This window comes from Trachemys scripta, chromosome 12, assembly GCF_013100865.1.
Source record: "Trachemys scripta elegans isolate TJP31775 chromosome 12, CAS_Tse_1.0, whole genome shotgun sequence".
NCBI lineage: Eukaryota > Metazoa > Chordata > Testudines > Emydidae > Trachemys > Trachemys scripta.
The window spans coordinates 26,965,686-26,975,824 of NC_048309.1; the positions used below are offsets into that span (position 1 = coordinate 26,965,686).

Consider the following 10,139-nt stretch of genomic DNA (forward strand, 5'->3'; position numbering starts at 1 on the left):
CCCCCCCCCCCCGTTTCTTGACTGCCCCCTCCTGCCCCTTCTCCTGCCCCCTGGCCCCCTTACCCTGCTGCTCAGAACAGGGTGTTGGGCTCTGTGAGAGCCGAGCCAGACACGTGGCTGTGCTCCCCAGCACAACAAAACCCGGTCCCTGGCCCTGCACAGTGCTGCCGGACCGGGCTGCAGGGGGGAGCTGCCGGCTCAGAATGCAGGGCGGATCCGGCTCCTCTACAGCTGCTCTAGAGTCCAGCCCGGGACTTTCCTGCAGCCCTCCCAGCTGCTCGCTCTGCTCTGCCGGAGGAGGGGGGAAATCCCGGACATTTTGAGTGCTTTACAAATTCCCCCCGGACGCTATTTTTAGCACAAAAAGGAGGACATGTCCGGGTAAATCCGGACGAATGGTAACCCTATCAAGGGGCAGTGATTGATCCAGCAGGGGTTGATTTATCATGTCTAGACGCAATAAATTGACTGCCGAGCACTCTCCCGTCGACTCCGGTACTCCACCAGGGCAAGAGGCGCAGGCGGAGTCGACGGGAGAGCGTCAGCTGTCAACTTACCACAGTGAAGACACCACAGTAAGTAGATCTAAGTACATCAACTTCAGTTACATTATTCACGTAGCTGAAGTTGCGTAACTTAGATCGACCCCCGCCCCACCCCACTGTAGACCAGGCCTCACATTCCAGAGATGCTGGTTGTGATGTCCCCATGCCACAGAGCGGGGTGACATGTTTTCCTTTAGCCTTTCCCATTTTTTCTTTTTCTTTTTTTAATTGGTTGCTGATTAATAAATTGTATTTGCTTTGAACTGTATGTAATGATCAGTGGGTCAGGGAAGTGTCCAGTACGGAGGGAGCACTCCAGAGTGGGGACCCCCTAGCCCTCCCCTAAGTGACCACAACACTTGGGTTGGGGGTCAAGCACCCCAGGAATCCTGGGCCCAGCCTTGTTGGGGTTACCAAGACTCTGCCACACAGGAGAGTGGAAGGGGAGCCCTTGAGGTCAGGCAGGCCTGTGGGTAAAGGGAGTGGGAGTGTATAAGCCAGGAAAGTTCCCCACAGTAGCGGGACCACTCCCCTGCTTGCATGAAGGCTCATCTGTTGCAATACAGGAAGAGTGAGCCATTTGTAGATGGGACCCAGTGCAGTGGTTCAAGCACTCGGAGTTTGCTTTTTTTTTTTAATCATCATGAAAGTAAATGGCACTTTGGTGCCTCATTTCTTTGTTTTCATCACACCCCTGCTTGCCTTTGGGCCTGTCCGCAAAGCCTGGCTGTGTAAAGAAAACATTGCTTGAAATCCTCCTCAGTGCCCTCCCAACAGCAGGAGTAGATGCTACCCGATTTATGCTTCAGATGAAAGAGCTCCACCACCTGAGAGTATACAGGGCCTGTTCATTTTGGAAAAGAGGTAATTTAAGGTCCATTTTGTAACATTTGCTGACAGAACAAAGAGGAAGGACCATAAGAGATGATCAATGCTTAGCCTGGTCTTCAAAGTGATTCGATAAGCTGCACAAAATAAACAAGTAATCAGGGCCCAGGAGCCTGGATGGAAGCTGACAGAGGAATTGCATTTTTTCCTAAGCAAATATTACCCAGCTAATGGCTGGGCTCAGAAAGGTCCCAGTTCTTTGAGGAGAGGCAAGAGTTCACCCACCCTCATGCCTATGAGGCAAGACACCAGCTTTAATACCTTTTGTGGAACTATTGTAATGAAAAGCTTATAAACCTTCTGTCCCCAAAAAACACTGGGGGCAGTTCTGCTTCCAGAAGAAAATAAGCTACAGTTTGTTAATAAATATACTCTAGGGAAAAATATTATTTACACCACATTAAAATTATTGGAGAACATCTTATTTTGCTTCACGATGAGAACCTTCCATTCCCATATAAGATGTTCATGTGTTTTTGATGTTGTACAGTTGAATATTCAATCCATACTAAACTCTTTTGGTGAAATTTTACCATCACACACTTCTCTCAGCTCTTTCTTGCATTCAGTTAATACAGAGAGAATTACAGCTCCAGGGTTTAGGACAGTGATCTTGCCATAAGAACTAACAGGGCTCCATATGGGCACAGGAGTCTGCTCCTGGAGGTCTCTTGGAGGCTAAGGGTCTGATCCTGCCATTACAGGTGCTGGCAGTATTCATCCCAGCTAACTTTTAGAGGGGACCATATGTGCTAGCAAAACCTTCAAGGCCCACTTGTGCAATAGTGCTACTAGTGTGAGTAAGGCTCACCAACATGAGTAAGGGATGCACAGTTAGGTCCTAAATTCCAATAGCAAGATCCATGGTCAAATCAAGTTTAACTTAACTATGAGCTATTACAGAGGAGCCAAACAGAAGCTTCTACAAACTGGAGTTTTTGGACAGATCACAGCAGCTTTGTGTTTCTTTTTTAACACACACCCTGCCACAATCCAATAGCCACAAGCAGATACTCCCTTGTAACCAAACAACCTCATACAGACACAGTGACACCTGTCTGACACAGCCCATCTGAAGCCTGGCCTCCAGCAGTAACATTAGCATTGAGGCTAAGCAGCATTGGCAGTTCTGGAATATCATTTTGTGAGGGACTGCTAAATTTCCCACCTATCCTATGCCAACACCAAAGAACCCACCACTTCTGAAGCATCTCCACTGTGCTTCAGTACGTCCTGATTAGGAACAAATTCACTTCCCCCAGAGGCTTCCATCAGGTGGCACTCCTTCCTAATTAGCTCTTGCCTCAGTCACCCCCCATCTTCATATCCTCTTGCCTGGGCTGTTCTAATTAGGTCTACCTTGAAGGCTGACAAGTCCACATTGAGTGAAGGAGCAGACAGGAGCGCATCAAACCCCAGGTGAAAGCCAAGGAACTGGTTGCTGTATATACAGCTCTAAATGGTCTAAGTACAAATCTCTTTAGGACTGCAGCAGTGCAGGGTATGATCTGAGCTTCTCTGGAACATGAGAACTTGACACGTGAAGGGAACACTTGACAGAGCTGCGGTCAGTCCTGGGCCCACACCTCTGGAATTCACTCCCTGTGGAAATATAACTGAGTGCAGAACTAGAAGGAGATGGAGATGAACTTTTCTGTCCAGACCCCTCCAAATCCTGCTTTCCCAAAGGGCTAGCAAACCTGAAGTCAGCAGGCAAGCCTGGGATTTGGGCTTCTCTTAGTTAGATCGTGAATGTCTCATCTTAAGTCTTGTAAAGCATTCATGTACCAGGACATCTAGATACCAGGGTGATGGGCATTAGTAACAACAGCTTCTGCCCACACTCCCCCATGCTAGAAGATATGGGCCTGCCTCCAAGGAATTCGTTATGTAATCAACTCTTTAAAAAAAACAAACAAACAAAAAAATTCTGACTGTATAGGTCTGGCTTCGTATATGGGTGCCCATCATCGTTGCATGTATTGACACTGAAATTTTCTCTCTGGCTGGAGATTTTACTATTCACCTTCATGTCCATGTTTAATTCGTTTACTGAAAGGCAGGACTCCACGTGGAAGAACATGATGCATCTCTCCTTAATATACGAAGCGGCACAGCATAAAGGCTGGGCCTAACTAGTGTTTGGGTTTTGATAGTGGAGGAGTTGGAGCTGAACTTACTAGTACCCTCACCCTTGTTCATTTATCCTTCTTATAGCTCCCTGTAGTAGCAATCTGAGACACATACACTGTTACATTACCATAGTGTAGTAGAGAGCCCAAGCTGTCTGCTGGGGAAAGAATCTGAATGATGAAGCAGCACCCCAGTCAGTTTCTAATCTCCTGTGGTAGCAGCATATGCTGAGTTGATGCTGCAGATTTCAATAAGAGACTATTCGTATTAGTCAGGGAGAGACAGACATAGCCTAAAGGTCTCCATGCCATTTAACTTGCTCCTGTTTTCTAATAAACAAATGCCATTCACTTTCCTTTGATTTAAAAGAGATCTTTTTTCAAGAAAAGAAGACAACTCATGCAATGTCTCTAGTAAACCATTCCAAAGGAGAAGAACAGATGCACTAGAGGAACAAGGAAGCCGTTTGTGGCACTGGGGAAACTGGGTTCTAAACCCTAGTTTTAGGGTAGGAGTGGAAAGCTACAATATCAGGCCCAAAGCGGAACCAGTCCTGCTCCCTGTAATGTCAATACCAGAACTCCCAATGACTTCCATCGGAGGCAAGACTGAATCCAGTATGCTTTAGCATTTCTCCCTTCTGGGAGAGAGGAGAAACAGTCGTCTCCTTTTTAGGCCATTAGCCAGTTTCTGACTCTTACAAAGAGTGGCTTGGAAATGGTTCTGGCCTGTGCTTTTCAAGAAAAAGGAAGAGACAAGCCCTTTTGAGTGGAAATAGCAGCTGCAGAAATTCATTTGATCCCTGTGCAGACAGACACGTCCAACACAAAGATTTTGGACTGAAAGACACAAGTGTCCTGATAAGATCAGTAATGAAAATGATTGTCATTTTGAGTTTGCGTGGCAGAGTTGGAGGCTGAGCCTACTCTGTCTGTGTAACTCCTGTTTGGTTCAAATATGACTCATGCGCTCCCCTGAAAGGGTTGTCCCACTAATTAGCATCCTCTGTGTGTTCAAGCAGGACCGTTTATAGTGAAATATATATGTACACCGTTAAGGAAGAGCTGCCTTGGAGAATGAGTTTGTTTTAGAACTTGACCTCTGCAGCATTATAACCTCCTTCGTAATTTCACTAATGAGGTGGCTTTGAAGGGTTGTATTTATGCCCCTTTAAAGCTATCACAACCTATCTAACATAGCTAATCTAAAGAATGAGTTTTTGGGCTCTCTGAAGCAGCAACCTGTCCTCAGCTTTCGCCTCATTATTAAAATTGAAACAGTTCTCTCCGATACTCCTAGTACTTGACTTTTATTAAAAACACAGATAATTTCTCTCATCTATTGTTAAAATCCTACAGAGCTCAGATCCAGCTTTACAGTCTTTGTATACGTGGTCTATTCACCGGCCCCAGGGCCTGACCCGATGGAAGTCAATAGAAAGATTCCCGTTCACATCAACGGCCGCTGGATCCTGCTCACAGACTAACAGAAACAGGATACTAACAATGGCTGGCTTAGGCTGCATGGATCAGATGAAGATACAAGAAAGGTTCGTGAATGTCTAAAAATGTTGAAGGGCTCTTTGCAATTGGCATGAATGTTTCTCATTTGTAGAGGAATGGAGGGTTACCTAGAATGTGCACAGTAAACAGTCCTCCTTCGTCCCACTTCATGTCATTATAATCCTTTGCTTGAAGATCTCAGTTTCCGATCCTAACAGGTAGCCCCCACCTGTAAAACCATAAACTTACGCTCACTTGTTAAATCTGTAGAATGCCAGAAAGCTGCTCTTAAGTCAGTCTCTGCATTCATGTCACCTCAATCCCATCTTCTGTAAATTATGCATAATTACATTTACATCAGCGATGCAGCTACCAGAAATCTGACCCCTAATTCAATATAAACTTCTGAGTCAGAGGAACTAGATACTCTCACTCGCCTGAATTCATTAGAGTACATTACAAATAAACTGGTACTGGTGGGGGGAGGAGGAAGTTCAAGCTATGCCAAGGAACAGTGCTGCATTCTTGTGCAACAGCAAAATCAACTTAATCACAAATGACAACTTCTGAAAACCTTCTTTGGATTCATCCCTTGCATTTTTCTAGGCCAGCTTGAAAACAAAAGCTTTGTCGTCTTCTTAAAATGCTATGGCCTCAGGCATCCTAAAAAAAGTGACATAACTCAGGTCTGAAAAATGCCTATTGGCTTTCAGATTCTCCTAAGAGCCTCTCTTTACTATTCAGTTGGATTCGGATCAGCATGAATTCTACCGATTAACCTTCCGCTAGGAATATAGGTCTGAAAAGTATAGATTTAGGATTATATTTTAAACTAGCTCATTAAAACTTTATAGTTATGAGAAAATAGCTTGTTATTTGCCTGAAACATTTTCCTTTTCCCCCTTAGTACAGTTTATGAATTTATAAACCATTTGCTGTGACATTTTATCCTAGAGTTAGCTCTGTTCAGCTCATTATTTCAGGTTTTTTTCCCCAGCATGTATTACTTGCTAGATATATTCAGTCTTTCCATCTTTACTTCCTAGTTTCAAATCAAACAATGTCTTCAGACTAGCTTTCAATTGAAGCCTGAACCCGCAGACACACATTTTAATTCTAAAATAAATTCCTTCTGTGTTTCTCCAAATAACAGAATGCAATCCTGTCCAGAGTAGCACATAAGGGAGTGACTTAGCGGGGGAAAGGAAGAGATTTGGATCTCTTCAAATGAAGCTCAGTCATCTCCGATATGCATAACTAACATTTTGGAAAAATCTACAGTAGCTTTAGTGTATCAAGGAGCTGCTGAGATTTTACATCCAGAGGCTTTTTCCTTTGACTAGATATAAAATTCTAGGCCTGAAAGTTCCCGATGCAGCCATCAATACAGAACACAAATCAAAGAAAGTTCTGCTGCTTTTACTTAATAATTTGGTGCACGGGTAGCTAAAGAGTCTCTTGGTGCGGAGAATGTTTTATTTTTTGAGGGACTGAGTCTTATTTCACACAAGCCAGTCTCAGTTGAGAGACTTAATCCTCCCCTTACAATCTGTAAGTAAAACATTCTTCTAAAATCACTGCTTATTATCTGCCTTTTCTAAAGAAAGTGGTTCTTAAAAGACACACCTTCTTTGCTTTGCCATTCCCTTAAAATCCACTGACAATGTTATCTTGACAGTCAGAGCCAACATACAGGCAATCTTTCATTGGCACAGCACTGAGAACTAAATGAATACCTGTCTTACTATATTCACTTCATGAAGAAAGATCTCAGGTTCAAACAAGCCTAATTCTGCTTTAAAAAAAAAAAAGTCTTAAAAACATATAGGAATAATCGTTATGACAAGTGGTCATTAGAATCTTTTACAACCTACCTACTCCAAAGAGCTTTTTTTCTTTTTACACTACTTTGGTGCAACAGTGTCTAGATTTTGGTCACACAATATGTGCATTTTAGTCATCTCCCCCCTCCCTCAGGGATGAAAGAGAAATCCCAGTTAAAAGATGCAAGAAATTCTACATCGCTTAGAAGCTCCTTCCGTACCTGCTGTCTTTAGTCCAATGACATGAAACTTTTTCCCAAATAAAATGAGACCCAAATCATAAGAAACAGCAAAATGAGATGATACAAAAATCCAGCTGAATGTCCCCCCTTAATCTAAGACGGGAAGATAGGCTAGACTTGAGGGATTTAGCTCCTTAGTGAATACAGGTCTGAGCCACTGCACTGCTCTCTCCCACTCGGGAGACCACTGTCATGCAGATGTCTCCCATAACAGCTCCCTCCTGGGCACCACACACTGACATAGGCTATTGATTAGCACACTTATGGCACCTACTCACAAAAGGCAAGTCAATAATAACCTGTTTAATATGAAACAGGATGCATCCTGCCTCAGGAGCTGTCAAATGCAGCCTTAAAGCCCTCCACCCTTTAAAGTTCAAAGAGGAGAGCTACCAAGCATGGACAGTCTGCAGGGAAGTGGGAAAGCCTCAGTTTGAAGCTCAGTGCAACCTTCTGAGAAGTAAGCTTAAATCATCGACAGTTCTCTGTTTCCCTTTGCAGTAAAGGAAGACATGTGAGAAAGATTCATGTTCATACAGATGAATTTGGTGTCTTAGTTTACAGAAGGTCATCAGGCATGGAAAAGATTAGATGTGGGAATATCTTTATAAATAGGCATAGTTTCTCTCTAATCTGGTTTATAAAACCAGAATCGGAAACCGGACTCAAACGGAATCCAACAAAAACAACCAAGCCGTTGAGAGCGCAATTTTGTATGAAAAGTGGATTTTTGTTTATCGTCTCCAATGGACATTGAAATTGTCAGTAGCAGTGGCAACCTGTCAGCTTCAACTATGGCATGTTAGGAAGCTACTGCTTAAAAAACAAAAAACAAAAAAGAGTTTTAACAATAACAGGCGAAAGATTTATTTCAAGCCCGCATTTGCTACAAAGAAAGCACTTTTGTTCAGGTGTGGTTCAAGTTGACATTCAGAGTCTATTCAGCCAGCACAAAGCATCTTAAATAAGTTCCAACAGGCACAATAGCAATCTTAGCCACAGAGAGCACAGGGCTTAAATTTTACAAGAGCGATAAGATAACCTGTTATCATTTCACTCACTACTACTTTTCCAAACAGCACCTCTGATTGCAATAATGGATAGAAGTGTTCTTTTGAACATAACAAGCAAATCCAGCATCAAAGATACATGACAAAAAACACAGACACACCTGGGTCGATATATTTCCATCAGTATAGCGCTGAGACACAGGGAATGGTATATCATCCAATCAGAACTGGTTTATTGTTTCCCTCATAGTGGATTAAGGTAGAAAAGGTTTTATCCCACACTTTGCAGATGAAATCTGGGCCCCTTTCAAGTCAATGGGTGCTTTGCCATTGACTTCAGTGGGGCCAGGATTTCACACAGATAGTTTTTGAAACATGAAAGTTTCTCATCCTCCAGCCTACAGCTGTTGACGCCTCCGTCGTCTTTCCCCCTTCCTGTTCTCCCCACCTTACTAGACAGGTGAAAAACATTGAGTCAGGTCAATACTCCCAAGAAAATCACTTCCAAATAACAGTTTAAAAAAAAAATAAAAAAAAAAGGAGGGGAGGGGGAATTCTCATTTCCATCAACACATCCATTTTTTTTAAATATCTTCCAAGAAGATTCTATGTATTTTTGCAAGACGCAAGGCTGTAATATCCAAGAAAAAAAAAAAGCAGGGGGGGGGGGCACAAAAATTTAAAAGTTAAGAGAAAGAAGAAACCACACACAGCATTCAAACACTGGCACCTGCAACAAGAAGGACAAATGCCTCTGAACACAGAGCAGAGCTTAAAACAAACCCACTTTCAAAACAGACTTTTTAAAAGAGGGAGCGTATTTTGTTTTTTAAAAGGAAAAATAAGAGGGACCAAAGGAAGGAAAAAATCAGCGGGTGCATCAGAAAGCGAGTTTAATTCCAACACCTCACACTGCAAGTAGCAGAAACAAAGAGACAGAAAGGGTCTGATTTAAAAGAAAAAAAATCCCATAAACCTTTTATTGAAAAGAGGATTTTAAAAATCATGATTAATTTAGAAAAAGAAAAAGACTCAGGGGGAGGAGGGGGGGGAAGCAGCCCAAGAAGAAAGAAGAAGAAAAAATACTCACCAAGCAAGAAAATGTCAGAGGTAAAAATGTCAAAGAAGAAGAAGTGAGTGAGAAAGGGGAGGAGGAAAGAGTGAAAGCCAGCCCAGCCCAGCACGCACAGAAAAGCAGCAGCAGCCCTAGCTACTGCTGCCCCTCCAAGCCAGCGCCTGTCCTCAACTCTAGGGAGCTGCGAAGACACTGACAGCAGCAGCGCTCAGTTCCAGCCGCTGAGAGCCCTCCCAGCAGCACGTACCATTGCCGGAGCCAGAGGGGGGAGAAAAGAGCCTCCCAGTCTCCTCTCCTCTGCCTTGCAGAGATGCTGCGAAGCACCCAGTGGGCGCATAGCTGGTGGGTGGGGGGGTGGTACACTGCTTTAAAAGCCCTCCCCCACCAGGGAGGGTCTGACTGTGCCCAGCATCTGGGAGTGGGGAAGCGTCTCTCCCCCAGACTGCTGATGGAAAAGGCCAGCTCCTAAAGGTAGCAAATGGGGGAGAGGGAGGAAAACCAGAGCAGGGAGGAGGGGTCTGGTTGCTGAGGCTTAGTTCTAATCTCTGCTTGATTGTATCCCAGATGTGATCCCCTTCAGTGAGCAATGTAATCACAGTGGGACCTCCTGCTGGATTGCCCTGCACTTGCTGTGGGTGGCAATGGCTGGATCCTTGCAAGAAGGGATTGGCTTGCTCCTCAGAGGAGAGGGCTGGTTAGCAGTGGGGGGCACCCAGCAGGGCAGGCATGCTGCAGGCAAGACGCACAGCTCAGCCCACGTAGCCTAGAACTCCTATGGCAGAGAGAAGAGCCTCAGTTCTATCCATGCGTCCCAATGCGCACCATGGACGTAGGGTCTGATCCAGAGAGCCCTTACTCACTTGAGCAGTTCTCCTTACTCAGGGTAGTAGCTCGGCTGAAATGAATGGGACTTCTTGCGTG

The 10,139-nt window shown here is 44.2% G+C and overlaps 1 protein-coding gene across 6 annotated transcripts in view; it reads right to left on the reverse strand.

Annotated features, from left to right (window-relative positions):
* RALY (RALY heterogeneous nuclear ribonucleoprotein) overlaps positions 1 to 9,403 on the reverse strand; it is a 272,388-nt gene extending 262,985 nt beyond the window's left edge. For all 6 annotated transcript variants that reach the window (XM_034787281.1, XM_034787276.1, XM_034787279.1 and 3 more), the window contains exon 1: positions 9,234 to 9,403. The gene's annotated coding sequence lies outside the window, so the exon portion shown is untranslated. The remainder of the gene's footprint in view (positions 1 to 9,233) is intronic.
* Between the last annotated feature and the right edge of the window lie 736 nt (positions 9,404 to 10,139).